Source organism: Meleagris gallopavo, chromosome 7 (genome assembly GCF_000146605.3).
Source record: "Meleagris gallopavo isolate NT-WF06-2002-E0010 breed Aviagen turkey brand Nicholas breeding stock chromosome 7, Turkey_5.1, whole genome shotgun sequence".
Classification (NCBI taxonomy): domain Eukaryota; kingdom Metazoa; phylum Chordata; class Aves; order Galliformes; family Phasianidae; genus Meleagris; species Meleagris gallopavo.
In genome coordinates, this window is record NC_015017.2 from 5,360,220 (window position 1) to 5,385,284 (window position 25,065).

A 25,065-nucleotide genomic window follows, 5' to 3' on the forward strand; every position below is an offset into this window, starting at 1 on the left:
ATCTGATATTTATTATTCCCTCTATTGTTAGAGAAAGTAAAAAAACAAACAAACAAACAAAAACAAACAAAAAAAACAAACAACAGGTACTAGCCTATTTCATTTACCTTTTTTATCCCATTAGCTTTCAAGCTCCCCGAAGCAGTAATAAAAGTCGAGGGGTTTTACAAAGCCATGGCATCCCTTCACCTGGAATACAATACCTGCTGGTACAATAATAACAGAAAATAGCAGTTTCTCTTGTATGAGTAGAAGATTGCCTGGTAACCGAAGATCAGAGGCAGGATGTTGAATAAAAAAGAAAATGCCTGTTTGAGTAGATGCTGACACTCGAATCTGCTGTAGCTGGTACCTGATAGCCAGCTTGGTTGTCAGCTCACTGATTGGAAACAGTGGTCGTTGCTTGGCATTTAGTGAGATTACATTAGTGTCTAAAGATATGCTCTGAGGACTTGCTGGATCAAAGTAACACAGCCATCTATTTTCAAGGGTTCCATGTTTACAGTTCTTCCCAGTAAGCCAGTGGTTGCAGCGGTTCATTGTGGGCTGCCTGTTAGTTCTCCTGTTTGTATTTAAGAAAATAAATTTATTTTCAATATGTCTTGTTAGCTGTCTCTTAGATTTATAGTAATAAAAATCCTTTCAGTTTTTGACTTGCAGTAACAGACTTTTAAAGCTCTTTAAAGCATATGTTTTTTATTATCCTGGTTTTTATTTCTCTTGTATTGTCTTGGCCGTGAAGACACTCTAACCCCTTGAACTTTACTACGTTAGGGTTACTGTTTGTCCTGTTTCCACTAGCTGCAGCTGGTTCACAGCTCAGTAATGCTCTCTCATCAGAGGGAGTATCCATGTATAGGCAGAGGGGATAAAAAAAAATTACATTAAAAAAGTTATATAGGAAAAAAGGATGAATTACAAGAAGTCTCAGAGGCTTAACTCATGTTTAAATTCTGTCATGGCTGGAGATTGGAAGTATCTTTATTCTGATGTTTATCTTTACTGCTTTCTTCTTTGCTGCACAGTGCTCATCACCATTGGCCTTATCTGCATTTTACAGTTTTGATGTTCCTTTCAGGTATGAAATGATATTTTCAAGAGAGATGGATAGCTTGCCCAGATGCTGAGCTGTGCATTTCTATCAGGAAAGAACCAATGGTGAAATATGCGTTGAGAGGCTTCGTTGCTCCAGATGCTGTACAGAAAGGTAAGCAAAATTTACTTGCTGTCCAGAAGCTCCTATCTCCATCCTTAACCAAATCTCTTCTAAATCTTCAGACAGCTGCTGTTGTTGGCAGGTACATGCTGTTATGTTACTTAAGGAGGAAATATTCAGTCTTCATACAAAAGGCTGATTCATTAGCTTCCGTAAATTACACAGAAGTACATACAGTTACCAGAAGTGTGTTTATATTACAGTAGTCCTTCATGTTCACTTTACAACAAAAGTTTCTTAAAAAAATGGGAGAGAGTAGGCTTCTTTTTTAAAAAACACGATTTGATTGTATGAAATGTTACTTTGCTCTTCTGACTTTGTGAGCTTTTCTCATAGAGGCATTTATTATAGACATACTAGGAGCATGAGAAAAAATGTATGGAAGAACCATTTAGCTCAGCATCCTGTTTCTGCTGCTGGAAATGGATGCCAAGGGAAGAATATAAAGTTGGGACGAATGGTGCTAAATGATCAGGTGTATCTCAATACTCTGGCCTACAGCAACTTGTGGCTCAAAGATTTACTGTGCTAATAGCAATCTTTTTAAAATATAATGGTATTTCATAGGAAGTACATGTGTAAAATAGCCTCTCAATAGCATAAGCTGTTGTATTTATATTCAGTAGAAATTTAGGTCTGGATTTACCTCATTTCACTGTGGCTTAGCTGAGATCTTTCAGAGGATAAAAGGTAAACTGCACCACACTACTAACACACAGCAAATGGAATTTACATCACATGACTTCTTTTATTGTTTTCCAGCATCTTGCTGCATTCTGTTCTCTCTTTCCACACCTTCTTACTTATTTGCTTTCCTCTCCGCTTCTTGAATCTCTTATGTTTCTTGAAATCAGTACAGTGTTTCAGGAATTTTGCACACATCTTTGGATGTTAATCTTAAGTTATGAAATGATTCCCTGGCACCCCCTCCCCTTGTCCCAGGGAAGAGGGACAGGGGTAGGCTGTGAAAATGAAGCCCTTAAATCAACACTGCACTCTCATAAAACTAAGGGGTAGGATCTTAATAACCTTCAAAATCTAGAGAATTGCTGGCAAGAAGTATATTTCTGATTTACTTATCTATTAGAGAAAATCTTATAAACAAGTTTTCAGAGGTAAAGCATCCAAAATAAGTCAGTGTTTCAGAAGTGTGGATCCTTATCCACAATAGAGGAGTAAATCTGAAAGGATCCTGACATGTCAGGATTTGTTCCAGTATGGTGTTGCTCATCTCCATCCAACCCAGACATTCCACTTAAATATCTTCCTTAGACAGATTTGCTATCGTAGGTGCTTTTCATATAATATAGTAAACTGTACTCTAAATAAATAAACTTCTGTGAGCATTCTGGTGCAATTTAATTCTTCAGTAAAATTCAGTGTTGCCTTTGTTTTATAAGTGACTACATCCATACATTTGTGCCTCTATCTTCAAAACTGAAAACAGAAAAAAAAAACACTTTTTAAAAGATCTTTTTAATACATATGATAGTAAAAACCAAACTAATAAATTGCCATCAACCTAATGGTCTGAATACAAACTTTGAGCTTTTAGTCTTATCACTTGTATTTTAGCTCTTGAAGAAGCTTACATTTGGTTTAATCTGTAATCACTCTTACAGAGATACAATGCTGAGTATTCATTATTTTATTAGCTCTGTTTTACAAATGGTACCATTCTTAACATTTTCAATGAACTGCATTAAATGTGCAAGGCTTCTGTATAACATAGGAAAAGACAATGCAAGATTCTTCACTGAATTCAGTGGAAGAAAGTTTTCTTTCCACGTGTACTTTTGTTCCACATCTTGACTATCTCTAGAACAATGCAGTTTAATTCTACACTTTTCTTGATGGCATTCCAGTAGTTCTGGTCTTATTTCAGTATTCTGAAATTTTATTTTATTTTATTTTTTTTTTTTTAAGAGAGCTACAGGTAGACACCACAGCAGTGTTTCTACTCTGAAATACTTGAGTTTGGGGCCAACAGGGAGGAAGTATACCAGAATTTTCTGCAGGGAGAAGAGAGCTTTTCAGAATAGTCAGGCAAGAAATCCGAGTAACTGGTTAGATATACTTGTGTTTTTAGACTTAGGAAATAAATCATGTGTGCAAGTTATTCTGTAGTGAATGACAACATTAATATCCTGCTGTCCTTGCTCAGCATACCCTGTTTGTTGACTGCCTGCTGACCTGGCTTAAGGCAGCTGAGCCTGCCCACTGCAAAAAGTGGTGTTCTGTACCCTGAGGCTTTGGAAATAGCAATACAAATGTAAGTTTCAACACAGCTGAATTTTTTATTTTGTCTCAGAAATAAAATTTTCTCATTTCTTTCGGTTTTCTTTCGTGTTTACATTTTAAGCTGAAAATGTATTTTTTAAGAAGATCATAGAATCAATTTTGTCACTTGATAATTTTTTTTAATCATTATGTTCCCAAGGCAATCCCAAGGATTAAATGCTAAGTGTCAGGTGCTTCTTACAGATATCTGTCAGAGTGGAACTTGTATGCTGTGAAGGAATTCTAGCTTTTCAGAAGCTGAGAACAGACTCTGTAGTTGTCCCTTGCTATCATAGAGTCATAGAATATTCTGAGGTTGAAGAGATCCTCAAGTCCAGTTCCTGGCTCCACATAGGACCACCAAACCTTAGAGTATTGTCCAAACGCTCCCTGAGCTGTGGCAGCTCCGGGCAGTGTGCACTTCCGTGAGGAACCTGGCCCATGCCTACTCCCTCTGATGCAAAACCATTTCCTCCTCAGCTGTGGACCACCCTGAGAAAGCTGCAAGCAGTCCTGAGGCAATTTCAGGCCACCATGATGGAGCCGCAGGCAGCTCTCAGGGAATTTCAGGGCACCATGATTGAGCTGCAGGCAGCCCTCAGGGAATTTCACGCCGCCATGATGGAGCTGCAGGCAGTCCTGAGGGAATTTCAGGCCGCCATGATGGAGCTGCAGGCAGTCCTGAGGGAATTTCACGCCGCCATGATGGAGCTGTTGGCTGCTCTGAGAGAGCTGCAGGCCACCACAACGGGGCTGTGGGCCGCCATGATGGAGCTGTGAGCCGCCATGATGGAGCTATGAGCTGCCATGATGGAGCTATGAGCTGCCATGATGGAGCTATGAGCTGCTCTGAGGGAGCTGCAGGATGCCATGATGGAGCTGTAGATCAGCATGAAGGAGCTGCAGACCACCATAATAGAACTGCAGGCTACCACAGTGGAGCTGCGAGCCGCCGTGATGGAGCTGCAGGCCACCATGAGGGAGGTGTAGACTGCCCTGAGGGAGCTGCAGGTTGGAGGCTGCCATGATGGAGCTGCGGGATGCCCTGAGGGAGTTGCAGACCATCCTGAGGGAGCTGCAGGCCACCATGAGGAGTTTTGTTACATATATACATTAATTATAGATTTTTGAAGACTACTCCAAAAGTACTGCCTCCTGTTTTATTCTGTTGGCCCATGATGTCAGAGGTGGATGTTTGGTGGTATGGCAGTACAGGTTGAACCTTCCCACCAACAGTTCACTCCAGTTTGTTGCTGTGTGACAGATGGCAGCAGAGGGGCAGGCTGACAAAATGGTGGCTGACATGGAAGTGGAGATGAAGCAAAGGTGTATCACTGAATTCCTCCATATGGAAAAAATGGCACCCATCGACATTCATTGATACTCGCTGAACATTTATGGAAACCAAACAGTGGATGCAAGCACAGTGAGGCAGTGGGTAGTGTGTTTTAGCAGCAGTGACAATGGGTCACTTCCACTGGTGCAGATGTTTTATGAGTGCTCACGGAGGCTCCTGTTCATTGCTAGCAAAAATGCACAGCTGGTGGTGGTGACTATGTTGAATTGCATCTTGTAGCTGAGCATTTGCTCTATCAAATAGCTCTTTGTATTAGTTGTAGTTTTCATGGAAATAAATCATAGGCAACCCAAGACAATACCTCTTCATCCCAAGAGACCTAGGGAAGCTAAAAGTTTGGAGACCCATGCATTAGGGGAAACCAGCCTATCTGGTTCTTCATCCACCTTCCTTCCCTCCAGAGGAAAACAATTGCTTTTAAGGGTTTGTATTGTCAGATAACAATGTAGAACAGTTGTATATCTCACAGGGAGACTGAAAACTTGTGCAGAAAATAATTTAAAAAGAAAATCCTCCCTGAATTTTACATTGTTTGACTATCTCTGCACAGACTCTGCAAAATAAAGAAATAATAACAGAGATTACATAATGTTCTCAGTGGGTAACTTCTTTACAGTGATGTTACTCTGCCTTTGGCTGTAGCTTCACCAAAAATGGCCATTCAGTCTGTCATTGGCCCTAGAGCAAATAGCAGTGCTCAAATGGGTGGGAAGAAAACTCACACGTTGATGATAGTGGCATGAATTTAGATGACCTTGCTAACATATGACAGATTTATGCATTGCTCACTAGGATGACAATGCTTTCTTTTCAGAGTCAAAAACCTACTGTGAAGATGCAGATATATTTGAGTTCACACAGGATAGAGAAAATTCTCAAACAACATCCTAAACAACACAGAGCATTGTACAAAATAACTAAATCCTAATAATAGTTTTAAAATGTCCTTTTTAGTCCTCTAACTGCAAATGGATTATTATCATAAAGATATCTAAACGCAGAGTTGCTATAGAACTTCAGGATCTTAATGTGAAGACAAACTCTTAAGACAGATTTTGTGTGGCTGTTCACACCCCTTTGCCCAGCTGTCTATAGTAATTACACCAGTGTCTTGAGCTCATTGGCAACTGATGTTGATTGAAGCCACCTTGCATCAACACTCATTTATTCTAGCAGCAGTACAGGCTGGTCACTGATTGAGTGAGCACAGAAATGGTGTTTTAGAGCTGCTTGTGAGATAGCGGTCCTTTGTTGCTTTTTCAAATTTCAGCTATCAATGATCTTCAACTCACACTTGTGATGAATTTACACTGGATATTATCAACTTGATAGTGTTTTCTGGTGAGCTACTTTGAGTATGTAAAGAGCTGGTTCATTAACTGGAGGTAAACTATTGATATATTTGTTTTCTAGCTAGTTAAAGAAAAAAAACGATCTTATTCTTTTTTATAGGGATAGAATTCTTCACTACTGAGGCTGAGAACTACTTGTGTTGCTCGTCACATAAGATACATGGAGTCACTTGCTGCCTAGCTTACTGCTGGAACTACCTGGGAGTCACAAGGCAGCTTGATTGATTCACAGCAGGTGAGTCATGTGTGTTCTGTCTCCTATAATGTTTTGACTCTTTGATTTATATATTGACTATGATTCTAATTTGAGATGAGTTAGCGGGCTTGCTGAGCAAATGCAAGGTAAGGATGGCTTCACTCCCAGTCTTTCTCCAGAAAGCCGAGATGCAACTATCTTGAGCAAAACTGAATTCAGTGTAGTATGACTAACATAAGTTGCGGTTTTTATCTGCTGACTGAGGAAAAAAATTAAATCTATATTAACTGGAGTCCCTTAAAGACAGGATGCGTAAGCAGGCACTGGATGGAATGCTTTGAGGATGTCAGTATGCAATGTGTTTTTTAAGCATATTGAGACTTTTCTCTCAAATAAAAAAGGAATAACAAACTTCATTACTATTATGATATTTATCTTTAGATCCCAAGTGTACTTCAAGCTGTAAATGCCAACATTTTATTTTTCATTTGGATAGACACCATACTTGGCACTGAAAGCACCAATAGAGTATGGCTGTAGCTAAGTGCTTCATAGCTGAGATAATCTATGACAATTGCTAGGTTACTGCTTGAACTAGTGCTTGAGCACTAAGTGAGAAGGCATGGCTAACCCAGAGAGCTCAGGTGCAAGTAATATATGTGAGTGACTGGAACCCCTGCTTACCCTCATTTAAGTGTTAGCAGCTGGGGGTGCAACGTCTCTCTTTAGAGATTGTGCTCTTCTCAAGATGTTGGTAGTTGTCAGAAAGGGTGAGCCACCTTCTCTTTTACTTTGCTTTTTTAAACAAGATCTTAAAAATGCCGTTACAAGTGTGCTCCTGTCCTAATAGAAGGTATTATAGCTTTCTGTTGCTCCTCTAACACCCATGGTGATATGAACAGCTCTGCTTCGTATGGCAGCGAATGCTTTCTATCTGGATGCATCTTGTATAGCATGGTATAAGCTTTAACCTCTTTGGCATTTATGTTCCAGCAGTAAAACCGTAAGAGTAGTTTTTAGCATGTTTAGCAGCTCGCCAAGGATGAAATTGCTTAATTTCTATGGTTGGGTTATGAGGGAGTGAGAGAAAGACGCACAATTTTTTTTAATTCTTTCATTATCTTGATATGCTTGCTATTAAAACACTCTTTGGAAAAGCTTATTTTTACTAATGCGTAGGTTTAGACAACTCAAAAACTGAAGCATTCTCACTCTATGAGAAAAATATTGTCATTGGTTTTGTATTGTTAGAGTAATAATAGGAAATACTTCTTGTTAAGGAAAGAAGAGAAAATACGCTTACATTCCGAAAGATACTTTGAAAAAGGCTGCTGGCTTTTCAGATCTAAGTTTTTAATTTCATTGTTGTGATTTTCAACTCTGTACCCTGAGTTTATCCATTTCTACTTCATCTCAAAGGATGTGCTTTGTTCAGTTTAGTTCAGACAGGCATTTCTGACGTTATCATACTTTTTATTCTTAATGATTCCAGCCTGTCTATGTTATCTAAATTCACTAATTATGTATAGAGAGTGGGTTTTAATATTTAAACACTTTAATATATAAATGTCAACATTGCTGCTTAAAAAATGTGAATTAAAAAATAATGAATTAAGTAGTAGCTTTAGCAGAATTTCCCAAAAGGCCGATGATGCAAACATTAGACTCTCACTATGACTTCGACTCTGGCATACAGTGGTGCACGGGCACCTTGTACGTAGGTATGTAAAGCAGCAGTATTGAGTTGTCTGCTATGGAATCAGTTAATAACATTAGTATTATCCACATGTGGCTTTAATATTTGGAAAACTATCTGAGGAGGCTTTTCTTTTTCTGTAGGGGATCACTTGACATTTAAAACTTTATGAAATAAAAGAAGGAGGCGTTAGATGATACCTATAAATGATGTGTGTTGATGTCCCTAACAGACGGTCCCATCTCAGTTCAGAAACAGGAGTACATTTGAAAGGACCCAGAGATTCTGCATTTCCTTACCTTTGCCCATTTGACGTGAGGGGAACAAACACTGTGTTTGCAATTTATGCCTTGGCCTTTCTTGATTCTCTGAGAGTGGCACAGAGAGGAAGTAAAAACACATAAGCATCTTGCCTTTTCATAAACATGTCAAAAGAAAGATTAGCCTAAAATGATATTTTCCAATCATAAGTCTGCAAATAAAGTCTCACTGAAAATGTCAGAGAAAGATTATCCTAAAATAACGCTAAATGCTAGATTACAATTGACATTTTGTAGCTTAACGAAGGAAAATAAAATGGCATAGTTTGAGCCAGCAGCATCTTCTATCTCATCTTACTTGGTGACTAGAACCCGGAGTCAGAAGAGCAATTTCCAAGTCCTCTGTTGATGCTAAACTGTGCTATCCTGTGGCTGTGAAGTCTTCTATTAGAGACAGTGAGCAGAGCTTTGTCAAGAGAGAGGACACTCTGCTCACTCAGTGGGATTGTGGCTGTTAGCCATAACACTGGTCTGTGCCTCAGTGGTTCGTTATGCTAATAGGGATCTCCTAGGAGGATATCTGAGGTTGCAGATTTTGCCCTGCTTTCACTGCAATAGAGAGAAGAATCAAGTAGATTTGAGATTTTTCTTTATGAACACCAGATCTTTTCAAGTTGAGTGGCCTTGAAAAGTAAATCATCCAAATTCCTGTTGTTGTCAGTACAATAACGTGCTTAGATACTACTATAATGAACACTAAGAATAGCGGTTTTGTTTTATTAACTGCCAGGAGTGAATTAGCCTTTTCCTGTAACTACTTGCATGTGTTAAGTTAGTAAAGAGCTGTGTATGCTGCTATTCTTTGTTGAGGTGGTCGTATTGTGACTATTGGAATCTAGAAAAGAGTTTAAATTAATCATCTGCTTACAAAAGCTCCTACTTCTGCGTATGCTTTATTCCAAATCAGGGTCAAGATCTAGTCTGAAACACAATGTAGTGTACATGTCAGTAGTGAATCAATAAATTCCTGTAAAGCAACTCACTTGTGGGAATTGCAGGCTGGGCGTGGGAGCGTGCTCATTCTCTTGCTGTCTTATCTCACTACAAATTGCTTTAAACTTCCATAATGATGTTGAGGTGTACCTTAAAAAGGCCAGGGCGCTGCTTTGCTCAAAGATGATAGTGTTGTTGCAGTGCCTCTGTTTGAGTATTAATATTTTAATAATGTAGTATTTCTTGGTTTGTAGAGAGAAGATGGTTAATGAGTACTTCACCTGTATTGGCTGCTTGCTAAGCTCATTTTTTTCTTGTAGAGTGATGCTCATTAGCTTTCTGGCCATACGGTGGTGGTGCAGAGATTTCCTTTTTATTCTATCTATTTTCTCTTGCAGAGACATTCAGCAAGCACGAGTTAATAGTTTTGGGCTGAGTCTTGGCATTCACAAGGCTGCTGCCCTTATATCTGCCATTGTAGCCATAGGAGAAGGGAGTGATGGAGGGGTGAGTCACTGCCCAAGGCATCATCTATAGCATCTTCTCTGCGGGCGGGTTTTACAACTAGCTTAAGTCTTCTGGCAAGAGAGCCACTGAAAAGAAGTGAAAAACAACCAGCTTTTGCTGCAATAAATTGTCAGACGAGATGGCTTAGTAAATCTGTCTTGAGTCAAGGCGGTGCAATGGTGCTGTCAGTTGTCTGCCAGCTTTGGAGCACTTGCATTCTTTGAGCAGAAGTAAACTCTGAAATGTAGATCTGCAGGGTTTAAATGGATTGGCAAGTGGTAATTTAAGTACAAGATACGCGTAGGTGAATGCCAAAGAAAATGGGAAACCAAAACTACTCGGGACAGATGGATGAGAAAAGCATGGGAGACAGAGAGGTGCAATGTTATGCAAGTCACAGCGGGCCTACTTCAGGTTGAAGGTGGAAGAAAGGATGCTATCTGAGTGGTGTATTCTATCTGTTTGGAAACTTTTCAATAGCAAGGACTGTCAAGTGACACTGTTGGTAACAGATGAAGAAGCAGCAAATTCAGGGGCATAACAAATAATGTGAAAAGGAGGATAGGTGATGCAGCTACTGGTGGCTCGTTGAGGACTGAGGTTTTAGGGAGGAGCCGGACAACTGATGAAGCAGAGAAGTTGCAGACAACTGTGGCTTTGGTGTAGGTGTGGTGTATTTAAGAAGGATTTTTTGTTGCCCTCCCCCCTGTTGTTTATTTCCTTGCAGTGAATTTATGATCTGTTCTGTTAGATTTGATCCTGTAAGGAATTGTGCCAGTAACAAAACTCGCGGTGAAGAGCTGGATGTGTTTGAGATCTGGCAAAAACACTTGGACTCTTTGCTGCTTTTGCTATCGAGAGTGTCGTGCCTCCAGTACTTCCAGTCCTCAGCAGAGATGAGATACAGAATTAATTGTATGAGTGCTAAAGCATGCAAAGTCAATGAGTGCATTGACCAAACAATACAACCTTTTAAACAGTCCTTTAATTAAGACTAGAAAGTCAACTTTAAAAAATCAAAAATGATTTCGGTTGCTGTTTTTGACAACTGAGTCTTTATTAAAAATTGCTGCTTTAATGTATAAAAGCTGATAAATTTACTCAATTACCTAACTGAAGTAAAATGATGTGTGGCTGGTTAATGATGTATGGCTTTTTTTAAAGAAAAAAAGTAGGAGGGTTCTTTTCATATCTGCTGCCATAAATGGCCTTTAAAGAATACAATGCAAAATTATTTCTGGACTGCATTTCTTACATGGGGAAAGTAAAACAATCTAATTTTTGCACTTGAAAATACATTAATACTTGGTATGTTTGTGATCCAATTAATTATTAACAACATACATCATATAGAAATGTAAGTAAAATGGTAAAGGAAAATGTCATTAGAACAGAAAGGAAGATGATAGCAGATATAAAAGAAATAATTTGAATTCTTTGAGTTCTAAATGTAATAAAAAAGTGACCTTTAATCATTTTTGGAAGATAAAATTATTCAATTATCTTAATTTAATGGAGAAGATTTATAGTTGCATTATGGAGTATAGAAAGGTTTGATGGAGGTCAGATAATAACAAAAGGAGTGCTTCAATTTTCTTAAGAGTTTTGATTATTTGAGTAAAATGTATATTTCTTTCCACAAATTGCTATGTTTTACAGTATGAAGTCATTTTTTTTGTTTATTATACAGGTACTCATTCAACTTCATTTTGTGATAGTATTTCATTTTATCGTGGTATGCTGTCATCGGGTAAATCTTAAAGTGTGTGGTCACTGCATTAATAGTCCTGCTTTACAGGCTAACGTGTATTTTTAAAAGATTTATATATTATTCCTTCCTACAAGGCTGAGCATTACTGAGCACTAATCTGATTATCCTCATCTATCCACTCTGGAGCAGTTTGCATGAGATCATGTCGATGCCAGTTGACTTAACTTCATTTTTTCTCACAGGTGGTTAGAGAGGAGGGCAGTGGTCTAGAAACCTCTTGTCCTTGCTCAGTGCCATTTGAAGGTTTAATGGTTTTAGGTGTACCATCTTTTTCCCTTAATGAGGTAGTGCAGCATGAGTTGGAGCAGAGTTGGATTTTCTTGATCGTGTACGACTGTTCCACTTGTTATGCTTTTGTGTGGCAGTACTGCATTTAGTATGTAAAAGAAATCAGTGAATACAGAATTAAAATATAGAATATTCTGAGTTGGAAGAGATCCATAAAGATCCATGAGTATAACTCCTGGCTTTGCACAGGACCAGCCATGTGTCACTGCCCAAAAGAAATGACCTGAGCGTGCACCCTCTTGCAAATGCGCTCTAGGTGAGTCAGTCACTAAGTATTTCTAAGAGTGAGTCCTATGTGAAGTGGTTATTCAAGAGACCTGCAAAACTCCATTTCTTCAAGTTTTTACTCTTTTGAAGTCTTAAAGTGTGTTTGTCTTCTCTCTAAGCCTGGTTTTCATGTCAGAGTTCAGCCAGCTGTTTCTGGTACTACTTTGGGCTGGATGTTAGAATATTTGCTATCTCTAACATTCATCCATGTGCCACTTAGCTTCACGTTGAGCAGTGAGGAAGACTTTCTGGATGGCTTCCTGCAGGTGCTGAATAATTTAGGTGGAGAATGGAACTTGCTGAATGCCGCAGTCAGTTCTGAGTACATAGAGGAGTTGGCCATAAGGGTGACCTTTTCAGAGAAGGACTTTCAGGGGATTTCTTAATCCATGTAGCTTTTCAAAGGCTTATTTGAAATTTTCCACTATCATTTTGATATTGCTAATAAAGACAGAGAATACTAATGCAGATCTAATAAGCCTTAATAATGATGATAATGTTAACGGCAAGATGAATAAGTATAGTGAGAATGTAGTCATCGAAACAAATCTTTAAAAATATTTTGAGCATTAACATAACAGAGTTTCTTTTTTTTTTTTTTACTAATATCTCAAGGTCAGTATTCTCAGGATTTGGCAACTGAGTAAATAAAACGTGTTTTCAATCCTGTAAGAACATATTTATCATTCCCAACTTTTTAATCTTAGGCGATGTGTTTCCAGGAGCTTATGATACTCAATGATATAAATTCACTGTGAATTAACAGTTAAAATTGGGTGACTGTGCCTTCAAAATGAGGTGTTCAAGGAGAGCAGATGACCCTCTTAAATACAATTCCTTAAGTGTAATGTGGCCGTTTTGTTATGTTTTAAAATACTTACCTGAATCTAACTTGAAACCAACCTTCATTTAAAAGAAGATTCCATGGCATAATACAAGTCCAAAACTTGACACAGTTGCTTTGGTTACTTTGGTTTGGGATGAAGTGACGTGGTGTAGAACTACATGCAGTACTTATCCTTGTAAACATTCTTGATAAACAAACCTGTATCTGTGGTTTTAAAATCCCAACTCCATATTTAGAAAGCAGACACACTTAGTTCAGAGCTATGCAAGACAACAGTCCTCGCTTGAAAAATATCTGCTTTTAGCTCACTTCTGTGTAAGCCTGTTGCCATGTGCTCCACTTAAAGAATCAAGTAGAAATAAATCTGTAGGAGACAACTATTCATTATGAACATGTCAGCTTCTGCAGCATGTTATGGATTTCAAAGAGATGTTTTATAAGCTATGCTGTAAAAGAAAATCCATGCTTCTTCTGGAAAAGAAAGCAGGAAGAACAAGTTCTGTAAATGTTGCTGCCTTGTTGTGAAACACATGCTTATGCACAGGCATATCCACTTGTTTTTAACAACCATATTTTTATATTGTCAGTTCTACTGAGATGAAAAGGCCTGTGCTGATGGATGCAATCGTGAGGTCAGAGCAACTTCCATGAAATACACCCCAAACCCCCACTGAACACACAGAGTGCAATGGCGGGGTCACCTGGAGAACCCACTGCCCTCTTCTCTGTTGCATCAGTCTTAGGGAGATCCGAGCTGTGTTGCTAGCTTAGCCTTTGCTCTTTGGAACAGGTTGCTTCCCTGCGAGTGCTATGGCTTTTTAGAAGGATAGAATAAGGGGGAAAAAAAAAGTCACTAATCATCATTGTTGGTGCTGTGAGGTCTGAGATTGAAAATTAAAATCCAAGTGATGGATATTGAAACTTCCTCCTGCGTGTATTGACATTGTCACTCATGGGATGGTGTTGCAATGAACATGATGACATTCACCAACATACGTGGGACCTGAAATAGAAAACACAACATATTCTCTTTCATGGGTAGCAGCCTCCATGCAGACAGATGTATCAAGGAGTGTTTACACTACTGTGGCCATATGACTGGCTTTAGGGAGCTAACAGCTTTACCTCTCCAAGCTGAAATACCACCATAAGATTGTATAGTGAAAGCAAGTAGCACCAGTAGGGAAAAATGAGCTCTCCTTTAAAGGGGAAAGGCATACTAAATTGAAGTTGTCAGATTGGTAAAGTGACTCCTGAGAAAAGGAAAGCAGCAATGTCTGCTGTCTTGGTAGCAAAGCATTTAGACCTTTCCTTTCTTTTTGATATATCTTTTATTTTTTCTCTAGAAAATTTTGTTTTGACTGGGTCTGAATGCAGTAAACTGTGTGACACCTGGAGCAAAATACTTTGGGTGGAAGTCCTCTCTGAAGGGCGGGTGGGAGCAGCCTTGACAGAGTATCCAACTGGCTGGTGGAGCATTAAATATTTGCTAGGCTATTTTAATAACGCCGAATCTTCATCTGTCAATATAAGTGATGTCTGAATGCTCTCTCTGGCTTCGTTCTCTTGGGTCACCTTATTTTATAGCTGACTTGTGACGGATTGTTAGGACGTGAGGAGAGATGATAGCTGTGCTCTTCCCCAGACTGACTTCCTGTGGTATGCAGAGATGGAAGTGGCAGCAGTGCGGGAGGTGTTCTGCACTTACACATCACAGCATAGGCAGAAATCTCATTTAGCAGAAATCTTCAGGCTTATTCATTGGGCAGTTCATCTGCATTTTTGCCTCACCTTTGCAACCAGAACTTCTAAAAGAGAAAGATTATGGTGTTATCCTGGGACTTAGGCTTGAGAGGGCTGTTTGTCAGCACTGAAGTAGATGAGTACCGTCAGTCAAAGCAAAACCTGAATCATCTTTATCCTGAAGCTGAACAGGACAGTAATATTTCCCTGTGCAGTGTGGGAGCTGTGCTGGAGACCTCTGTAGTTGGCTAAGGCTGGAGAGGAAGACGAGTCGAAAAGTAAGAACTTAGTATTTCTTATTAAAAAATAAATAAATCTGTAGTGTCTCTGTAGTTTTGATTAATGTGGATGCAGTCCTACAAATCATTTGCAAGCTACAGTGGTAAGAGTGATAACCTGCAGAATGTGGATTAATCTGTGCTGAAGATCTTCAAGTTTCTTCTAAGCAGGGGGAAACCACAATAGTTCCTGAGAGAGATGCAGACACCATTTCTCTTGGAGAAACCCATTTAAATTTCAGCTTTGGGTCTCCTGACAGAGGGTGCTCTTGCTCAGAGCAGTAGTAGGAGCCATGTGGGCATTAAAGCACTTTAGTACATCTGTGCTGGTTGTGGGTGCTCAGGTGGTTGCCAGCCAGCAGTGCTTCTTGCCAGAAGTGGGAAGAAGATGCTTTCAGTTCCAGTGTGCAGCCTGTCATTGTCTCCAGGTGCTTGTGTTGGCCCCAAACCCTGCTATTTTAACATGGGGAATAGGTCAGAGGGTTTATGCAGCACGTTTGTCAGCGGGGTGGGAGCTGTGATATGTGGCTGCATGAAGGGGAGTTCTCTCTCCCATCCTAAATGCTTATATGACTATCTAGCACTAGAGAGAGATGTCAGGTAAGTCCAGGCATATGCTTATCTACGTGCTTATCTATGTGCCTTCTATTTCTATTTTTAACTTTACCATACTGGATGGAGTAACTGAAGAAACGTGGATTTTCTTATCTGCTTTCTAAGTAATTAAAGTACGTATGCAGTGTTGTTTCTCAAGCTGCAAAAACCCTGTGTTGTGCAGGCTTCTTTGCAATTCCCATTCTGTTATGTGCTGCGTAGAGGGGAAGATGTATTTATTGCTCAGCCCAGCAATATCAATTTTATTTAACGTTAACACCTCAGCTGTTAAAACTCAGAAATGTTACAGTGCAACTGAAAAAGATTCAATTCTCTGAAAACTTCTGTTGGATACAGTTGCATCTCTCTGTCCATCTTTCAACTGCTGTTTGGTGTTGTATAAATCAAGTAGTATTATGACAATGTCAGTAATGTTATGGGAAAGAACCAAGTTGTTAGCATACAAGGTTAGAAATAGATTAATCTGTTTAAGCTTTAACATAAAAATAAATTGTATTTGCAGTTTATTAAGACACCTTTCCTGAGCTGATAGTGCTCACTGGTAGAAATGTTATGTACAGCTTTATATAAACAAGAACATGGCCAACGGGAATTTAAAAAAAAAAAAAAAAAGACTATCTGTGATGATAGCTGTGTATTCTCTGAATACTTCATCATTGATTTATTTACTTTCTATTGCTGCTTAGATCTCATGCCCTTGACCTCAGGAAATGTGCAGTTTTCACAATATGTCTGATCTTTGAGTCATCAATGCCAGTAACAAAGAATTACTTTGAGCTAGGAAATTGCAAATCATGTGAAAAGCATCAGCTGGTCCTGATCAGCCCCTGCTGCAGTATCTGTTGTTTAACATCAATGGTTTCATAAGGGTGATGCTTTTAGAAACAGTTTTTTTGCCAAAGACACCAAAATCATAGCAATGATAATCTCCCTAAAAAGGGATCCCCAGGTGACTCTCATTTTAAGACCATTAACCTGGAAATTACAGTTCAGAAGAATTTTGAAATCCAGATTTTGAGCTGAGCAGTACCTGGAGACTGTCAACACAAGGCTTGTATAAAGCCTCAAAATGCTGGCAGTGTGCTGGCATCAGTGTGATGTTCCTTGCATTCCCAAGTTGTACCTTGTAGGTCCACATAACTGGTTTTGGATCCCTCCTTCCCTCCTTCCCTCCTTCCCTCCTTCCCTCCTTCCCTCCTTCCCTCCTTCCCTCCTTCCCTCCTTCCCTCCTTCCCTCCTTCCCTCCTTCCCTCGCCTGTACTGATAAATGCAATTGGGAGTTTCACCTTACCAGCAATATTGGTGTAACTGGTGAAAATGGAGTAAGAATCCTATTCGAGTTGCGAAGGACTATTCACTGGCTTGGGAGGAAGCAGAGTTAAGGCCTGATCTGCTATGGAAATTTCCATAGAAATCATTCAGTTGATTTTTGACTTGTATCTGAACATTGTATGCAGGAAGTACTGGTAAGAATGACTGGATTCAAAGGGTAACAGTCTCACCTAAATCTAATTGTAAATATTGAAATATTTCTGTTTCAATACAGTAAATTAATTCAGCTAGTGAAACTAAAACCTTCCCTTTTTTTTTTTTTGTGAAAGTATTTTTTCGATGGCTTCTGTTTGATCAAATCCTTTTCATAGGATGATAGAACCATTGAGACTGGAAAAGACCTCTAAGATCATCAATCCATCCGTCAGCCCATCCTCCCTATGCCCGCTGAGCCATGTCCCTCCCTCAGAATCATGATCTGAATGTTTTTTTTTTTTCCACATGCACATTTTGTCAGTTCCATCACACCCTGTTTCTTTTAACTTCTTATGTCTCAGGTTAAATCTACCATATCAGCCGCACTGATCAAAAAATTGAGTGCCTGAAGCAAGTGATGAATGCCACTGTAGCAAAGCTGTCACTGCTGCTTATTTGGAGATGAGGGAGGGGAAGCTTGCTTGCCATGTGCAATGCCGACAGTCTAATTTGTTATTTTAGGTACCTCAAAGTAATTATTATTTTTTTTAGCTTTAAACTATTTTTCATAATTAAAGTAAATTAAAATAGAGTAGTCAATACCTCTTATAGGAGTAGAAAAACAGCGTGAACGTATTATTTCTACAAAGAAGCTCTGTGAAGTAGGGCAGTTGAATATCACTGTGCAGATCTGTCATGTTTTTTATGAACTTTAGGTGACAACTCTTGTTTGAGATGAGACAAAAACCCATGGCTACTGTTGTTAACCAACCACAGAGAACTTTCAAGGATGGAGTATCTTCCAGAGTCTTTTAGAGTAGCTTATGTAAAAGAGTTGCTATTAAGAGAATAAGGACTACTAAAAGTAGCTTTTTGGTGTGACTGGAAAAATCACTTGATATACCACAGGATTATCTATACCTGATTCAGAAATAGTTTGTGCTTGTAAAATTCCATGTGAATGTGTTACTTCTGTGGTAAGTGCAGTTTGCTTGCTGCTCTCTGCCACTCCAGGTGAAGGAAAACAAGGGAAAACAGCTCTGAAAAACTTGAGAATTTGAGGAAGCCTCACTATTGCTTTCAAATACAATTTAGTTTGACTTGACATCTTCTTGTTTCCTTCGGTGGTGGTTTTTATTTTAGTTGAAATGATCTTTAAGAATGACAGTTGAGTAACATAAGTGTGCTGTTTTTAATATCAAAAACATCACATTTTGGCTGGTGCTAAATATCTGGGTTTTAAGAAATAAAAATGGACAACAAATTAAGAGGAAAAAAAAACAAAACACAACTGTAAGCTTGCTTAAACTTTATGGTTCAATCCAACTCCAAAACTTGGCAGCTGATTGTCTTCCTAAAACTGATGAGCAGCCTTTGATAAGAGCTGTGTTTGTTACTTTCAGCGTACCAGTGTTTGCTTTAGCCAGGTTACATTATAGTACATTTTAGTTTCATTAGCTTATGCAAGACAAAATCTTAGACGAAAAGCTAGAATTATTCTGTGTGTAGGGCAGGTGTCATATAAACACAGTACTTAGTGCACCATTTGTCAAAGTTAAATTTTACTTGACAGGGTGGATACCTACAGGCTTTTCTCGGGAAAATGAAATGCTGCTCTGCCATCCTAATGCAATCAGTTCAGCAGCCACGTAAACGGTCCTGATCACTCTCTTGTCTCTCTTTGCACTTAAATACGAGTACTGTTAGTCTCTAGCCCCATAAGACTTGCTGATTTTGATATATGTTTTAAATATATATATTTATATCAGGTTACAAGGTCATATACATAATACTTACAGTGATCCAGACAATTATGAGAGAGAGAGAGAGAGAACCTTGCTACCTGATCCGTAATTTCATGACTAGATTCATGGATTTATTTTGCTCTGACTTTTGTTCATCTTTCAGTTGTAATGATATAATTTTCTTTTTTCCTTGTATTTCCACTATTTCACTCACCTTTTCTCCTGAGATCGTCGCACAGAAATATGAAGCAAATTACTTGTCTTATTTTCACTGCACGATTTATCCTGTGCCTAATAGGCAGGAAAGGTTTCTTCTTCCGTTGATGTCTGTCTTACAGAAACACTTGGCTGAAGAGTTCTCCCCCAACCTTTCTTAGGTTTTCTTTATTTCTTTAAGCAGAATATGACATGGGGTGTTTGTTGTCTCTATCTGCTATGACTTATGTGACTAGCATTTCAGTTCTGCTGGTTGCTATTTTCTACTACTAGCTCCTATTTATCCCACATTTCTTTCTGGTCGTAGTTTTTCATTCATTTACATTTGAAACTCCTTTTTCAGGAGCTGAAAGATGGGAGTTCTAGGTAGAAATTTGAAGTTTGCCTTTTCCACGGGCAAATCCTGAAGTTCCAAGTCTAGTTGGCTTTGTAATTGAGGTATCTTAGTTAATAATCTACTTTACTTTTAAAATGACACTCCCTTGTCCTAAGCCTCAGTTACATGTAGGCTAATAGGCTGTGTCCACTTGCACATATAGGAGATGCTACCTCCTACCCTCTTTACTTTCTGCATCTCTGTCTTCCAGCAGTCCAAATGCTGTATGTGTGACTTCGGTAACAATGCACCAAACTAAATTGCTTTCAGTAGAGATAATTAGTTTATATGAGATGCTGGATGATGTGGTTCTATTTTTTTCTAGTCCTAGGCTAGTAAAACCACAAGTACATTTTATGGGCCTTGAGTTCAGGGCATTCAGCACTGCTTATTGAGAAGTATTTAAAGTGCACTTAACTATGTTCCTGTCAGTAGCATGCTTTTGTACTCTGTCGTAGAAAGACAGTATTACTTCTGTAAGAGGAAATATAGCTATGAATTTATTGGAGGGACCGCTGCAGATCCGTCCAATGCTGCCTGTAAATTTAGCAGGAAAACAGCACATCAATGAGATGTGAATGCTTAAACATTTGGGGGTCTATGGGGAAGGATTAGTACAATATTGATTTTAATTAGTGCAACTAATTTGTTAATTGATCACACAAACTTCTTAATGAAGTAGTGTATACTTTTTCAGACTAGGCATGATATAATCTGAATAAGATCAGGATACCCTGTGATTCCAGATTGGTAATTTACCTGTAGGATGCACATGTGAGTCACAGAATGGCTTGGGTTGGAAGGGACCTCAAAAATCAGCAAGTTCCAACCTCCCTGCCATGTGCAGCCAGCTGCTAGATTGGTCAGTTTGCTCAGGGCTCCATCCAGCCTGGCTTTGAACATCTCCAGGGATGGACACCCGCAGTCTCTCTGGGCAACCTGTGCCAGGGCCTCGCCACTCTCTTAGTGGTGAGTGCCCAATAGCTTTTCTTCTCCTTTTCTTCTCCAAGCTGAACAAGCCCAGTTCCTTAGCCTGTCTTCATAGGAGAGGTGCTCCAGCCTTCTGATCATCTTCATTGCCCTCCTCTGGACCCTCTCAAACATTTGACATCTTTCCTTTACTGTAGGCCCCAGACCTGGATGCAGTACACCAGCTGAGGGCTCACGAGGGCAGGTAGAGAGGGGCAGTGACCTCACTTACCCTGCTGTCATTCTTCTGATGCAGCCCAGGTTACTAAATGGTTTATAAGTAAATTAGCTGATCAGTATGACAGAAAATGAGAAGTCTTGGCAAAATAAAATAAAGAAATACAAAGTTTGGTTTTAATGCTGTTTTCATAGTTGGTGAAACTGTGGTTGTTGAAAGCCATAGCAGTGAAATAAAACAATCAACCTAGACCACTGTAAAAATCAGAATAAACACTCAACAGACTTTTTAAGTATGTGAAATTCCATGTTGTAATGTTCTCTTCTGTGGATGCTGATGATAAACAGGTTTATTACTGAAGAAACTTTAAGCATACATTATAGTGCAGCTGTTGCAGAGATACCAGTAGTAACCCTTAACTGCTGTCCAAGTCAGGAGCATAAGGTGAATTCTGATAGGGATAGAAGAGGGAATGTAGTGAGTTTGCTTGCTGCTGGATTTAGCTGTGTCCTACCCAAGATGGACTTGTTTATTTGGTAGTTTGGATTGATCCTGTATTATCATTTAATATCAGAGATTTTTCGGCTTCCATTCAAAACTAATATATGCTTTTTGAGAGTTGACTATAATGTGACCTGAAAAATTAATGTGGGAAGTAAACGTGGCTTGTGAGAAATTTATTTTTGAGCTTGAACGGACATTCTCCTCTCTCCCTTTAAAGTTATTTTGGTCAGTTCTTCAGCTGTACTGATGCATTGTTCAGAGTATCTAACAAATTCCTTATTGTACTGAACCGTGCAGACTATAGGAAAATTACAGTACTTCATCAGTTTTGCTGCTATGTTGCACAAGCATACCCCAGCAATTTTTTGTTTGTATTTGTTAGAGATCTTGATTTTTCTAGTGTCTCTAACAAGGAAGTTATCTTCAGCAATTCTAGTAAGTTGTTTTCTGAATAGGAAAAGGGATGTTATTCTCTGAAAACTTTCATGTATTACTCTGTGTGTGTGTGTGTGTGTGTGTGTGTTTTCAGCTCATTGCCTTAGAGAAAATGCTTTTTGTTCACAAATGACCCAAAATAATTAAGAACTGAGAAAACTATTACTTTCCAGAAAGTGTCTTTTTTGAGTATAATATCTTGAAAACAATCTGTTCTACCTGCATAGCTGTGCTCTTCTATTTAGGTACAATTTATGTGTTGTCATTTATTTTTCCAAGTTTTGAATATCAAACAGTCTCCTTGAAGTATTTGGCTCCTTATCTGACTTAGTGGAGATGAAAAGATATTTATCTCCTGACACAACACATTAAAAAACCCTTGAAAGTATATTGACTGAGGTGGCTTGCAGAATAGCTTGATAGCTTTCCTTTTGAAAGCATGGCAAGAAGGAGATGCTATCAAATTGTTCAGTGGGATAACTCATTAATAAATTATGTTTAAAATGGCATAAGCCCTTAGGTGTCTTGGTGGAAAATGTAGTTATTTGGGAAAGGAGTGTTATGTTGTTGTTGTTTTTAAGAAAAAGTCTGAAGGTATTACTTCTGCTGAACCCTGTTTCTTCCTCTTCTTGTTCTGCCAGAATGCAGATAATTATAATTTATTTCTGTACTCTGGAACATATTCCTTTAGTCTCCAAGACAGGCACACAAAGCTCTTTGTTTCCTGCAGGATGAAGTATTGCTTTAAAACATTTTGATTCTTTGTCACTTGTCACCCATCTCTTGTGCTCTTCAGATGTATGTGAATGTTTGAGGGAAGAATTAGGCAATCTTTCATCATTTACAAGCAACGCGACACTGCTGTGTGCTGTTAGTAAGTTCTGGCAGAGAGCTGACAGCTCTGCATTGGATTAATACCTAGGGAGTCCCTGGGCCTCCTGATGGCTATTAAAAGAAGAATATAAAGTGCATTACTGGATCTCCTGGCCTTGAGGGGGGTATGTGTGTATGTATCAGCAATGCTGAATTGCAAGCAGCAGTGAAGTGGCCGGCAGTCATAGAAATCACACAAAAACTGTCTGGTTTGGAAAAGTCTTTCATGGTCATGAAGTCCAATCATCAACCTGACCTGTGAGTCCCGTCGCTAGACCACGTCCCTTAGTGTCTTGTGCGCTTGTTCCTTAAATAGCCCCAGAGATGGGGACTCCACCACTACCCAGCGCAGCTCATTCCAATGCTTGACTGCCTTCCTCATGAAGATAATCTCCATGAAGTGCCATCTAAACCTCCTCTGGTGCAACTTGAGGCTGTTTCCTCATGTCCTGTCACTTTTTACCTGTGAGAAGAGAAAAGTTGCTGGTGATCTTCCAGGCTGCGGCAGAGGTGATATTCAAGGCTTAAGATACATAAGCCACTTTCTGGCCAGAGCAGGTGGACACTGCCTGAATTCTTCAACCATCATGGATGCTATGAGTATCGCTCATCTTAGAATGCCAAATCAGCATTTCTACAAGGAAAAAATTGTAAGGAGGCCTTGGCTGTGATTGAACCACAGGCTGCTGTTTTCTGAGGGGACAATTTTCTTTTTTACTTTTTTCTTTCTCTCCCATTTTCCTCACATATGTTTGTTTATTTTTTAAATCTTTTTTAATCTTCTTAACTCAAAGGAGAGCTGGGACATCAAGCTCTTATGTACTGAGTTCTTTGTGTTGGTTGTTTTTGTTTGTTTGTTTCTCATTCAACGTTACCATTATTTCCTTCTGCTGAAGCTGATGAGAGGATTTCTGGAATTATTCCCACGCTGAGCACCTTTTTGTATCCCCTATTGCCACCTATATTTTCTAAGTAAGAAAAAAGAAAACAATCCATGTTTCTCCCAATGTTTTACTGCCCATTTTCTTTCCATCTTATTTCTTTTAATGTTCCCACTTTAAACCTTTATAGGCTGAGCAGTATGACCTTAGTTTTTCAGTAAATTTAAATGATGTGATTCCATTAGATTTTGTGACTGTAATTTGAATTTTTATTTTACAGTGTAGATTATCTAAATGTTAAACATTTTGTTTTAAGTGGGAACACAGAAGTCAAACTAAAGCATTCTCCTTAATACAGAAGTCTGCCCAAGTGCAAAAACGCATACATATAAAAGGCAAGAAGTCTATGAAACCCAAAATCAAACAGTTGCCTCCAAGAATATTTTCCTTTTTACACGTACCTTTAAACTTCAATGTTCTCTAAGGTCACAGAGGCACCCATCATATCATTTTGGGTAACTCAAAACCAACAGAAAGAAATAAGCAAAAATACTGATATGAAAAAAATGCTGCTGGTTTTATATTGGGGTGTGTAAGGAAAAGAATGGAAGTGTGTGAGTCTGGAAAAAATACACATAATTGCAACTTTTCTGTGACCTGTTCTTTGTGCCTTGTTAGTTGTCAGAGAAAGAGTAAATCTAGAGATGGTCCTCTTACAGGTGTACTGTCCAAAATAAAATTGCTGCTGACTGTAGAAAGCAGAATATTGGATTACGGGTGTAATACTTTGCCCTGTCAGTGTCTGCAGAAAGAGCTAGAGAAGCTGTGAGGAGTGCAGAGCTGGCTTGAGTAAGGGCATTTCAGGAAGGAGAAGGGAGAACTGATCTCAGAGCATGTAAAAAATGTTACAATCCACTTTGGGAGGAGCTGGATCGTAAATTCATCACCTACCTGTATGGTATTTTAAAATCCAAAACACTTCTCAATGGAGAGCAACATTATGTATAAATATTATACTTTTTCTGGCATTTGGTTTCACGATATGCTGCAATACAACAAACTGTAGCTTTTGTATATCGAAATGGGATGATGCTTAACTGCATGGATGGGGAGGGGGAAAAATTAAGATCTTTTGCTGTTTCGGAGAGCAGGGAATAAAAATCTTTTAAATAGATAGTAACTATTCTGAGTATTTGTAATATACAGACAATTTGGTTGGGTTTCATCAAGAAAGCATGAAATTTCTTAAAGTTTCTGAATTGGGTACTTCACAATAAGAAATTATTTCCATCTCTGAATATGCTGTATGCTTTGACCACTGCATTAACATAAAAACGTCACAAGTAAGCTACACAGCTACTCCCATTATCATCATAACAATGGTGCATAATGATACCTTACCATTCACATCAAGATTCTAAACACTGAATAAGCTTATGTGAAAAGAACTCAAATGTAATTTCTTACGGTGGAGGAAAGAATTCTACCCTGAAAACATTCACAGTGTAAGTAAGAAGGACAATACCTATTATTACAAGTGCAGTTGCATTGGTGTTTTTTCCAGTCTGACAGAGGAGGTGTGAAGTACTGTACTAAAGATGCCTGGCAATTCAACAGTACCAGCTAGCAGTCTTAGTGCTTATAAAATTGCAGTCCTCTGAAAGTGAAACAATGACCCAGAGATGTACTAAAGTAGTCTTTAATTCCAAACTCTGCCTTGCCACCTGAATAATATTTAGGCTTTTTTTTTTTTTT

The 25,065-nt window shown here is 38.8% G+C and overlaps 1 long non-coding RNA gene across 1 annotated transcript in view; it reads left to right on the forward strand.

Annotated features, from left to right (window-relative positions):
* Positions 1 to 5,995: 5,995 nt before the first annotated feature.
* The window catches only part of LOC116216795, a 75,661-nt gene continuing 56,591 nt past the window's right edge, over positions 5,996 to 25,065 (forward strand). The window contains exons 1-2 of the long non-coding RNA XR_004160262.1: positions 5,996 to 6,194; positions 6,306 to 6,440. This is a non-coding gene — a long non-coding RNA (uncharacterized LOC116216795). The remainder of the gene's footprint in view (positions 6,195 to 6,305; positions 6,441 to 25,065) is intronic.